Source organism: Elephantulus edwardii, unplaced genomic scaffold (assembly GCF_000299155.1).
Source record: "Elephantulus edwardii isolate Elephantulus edwardi_28Jun2011 unplaced genomic scaffold, EleEdw1.0 scaffold00037, whole genome shotgun sequence".
In the NCBI taxonomy this organism is placed as follows: Eukaryota; Metazoa; Chordata; class Mammalia; order Macroscelidea; family Macroscelididae; genus Elephantulus; species Elephantulus edwardii.
In genome coordinates, this window is record NW_006399787.1 from 15,406,480 (window position 1) to 15,407,689 (window position 1,210).

The following is a 1,210-nucleotide window of genomic DNA, read 5'->3' on the forward strand; positions in this document are numbered from 1 at the left end:
ACACCGTTGCTCCTGAGTACTTTAGAGAGGTCCCTAACAGCAGACTTTCCCATCGCGATACGCTTTTTGATTTCCTGACTGCTGATGCCAAGAGTGTTGACTGTGGAGCCGAGCAAACTGAAGCTGTGAACAATCTCAATCTCTTCGCCATCCATCCTGATGCTGAAAATTAGTCCAGTGGTGAGAATCAAATGCATAAAAATGAAACAGGATCCATATCTAATATGCTGAAAAAACTAATTCAAAATGAACATACAAAGACCTTTATAACAAAAACTAAAATGTTACAGTTCCTGATACAGGTCCCATGAGTCAAATACAACTCAAATCAACCCAACTAACGAGGTAGGAAGCTTGCTCATTTCACCTGCAGCATCTTTATGATCTTTGTCATGCCCAAAGCCACTGTGGCAGTCAATGTGTCAATTCAGCTCATTCAGGGGCTCCTCCTCTTTGGCGGATCCTCTATCTTTCCCAGAATGATGTCTAAGGACTAGACCCTTTGGAAAATATTCCCAAAATAAGTGAGACAAAATTTCACCCTCCCTGCCTCCAAAGCATGCTCTGGCTGCACTCTGTTTAAAGCAGGTTTGTTTGTTCTTTTGGAAATCCATGGGATAGCCAATATTCTCTGCCAACACCACAATTCAAAGGTACCAATTCTTCACCTATCCTTATTCAACATAAGTAGCCTATCAAACAAAACTAAAAGTGCACGAATGACAAAGATAAAATAACTGGGCCCTCCTAAAAAGTCAGTCTTTGTATCTATCAAAACAAATTCTTGAAGAGGTGAAAAGAGAGCCTACAGACAGGGAAAAAATCTCTGGCAATGACATCTAATAATAGTCTACTCTACAAAATATACAGAAAACTTCAACACCTCAACAACAAAAAGATAACTGATCTAATTAAAAAAAATTTTAAAAGGACATAAATTCTTCATCAAAGAAGACTTGGACAGCCCACAAATCCATGAAAGATTAGCACTTTATTAGTTAATTGGTGCTACAATGTGTCCAGTTAACTGACTCACAGCAACTCTGTGTAACAGCAAAATCTGGCCTGATGCTCCACTCTCCTCACCATCTCTGCTGTGCTTTTTAAAGTGAACTGTGTAAAGCACCCTTTGGAGCTTCTGCACTAATTCATCTTACTGAGAATTATCCTTTTAAAAAAATTATTTTATTAATTTTAATGAACCTTTACA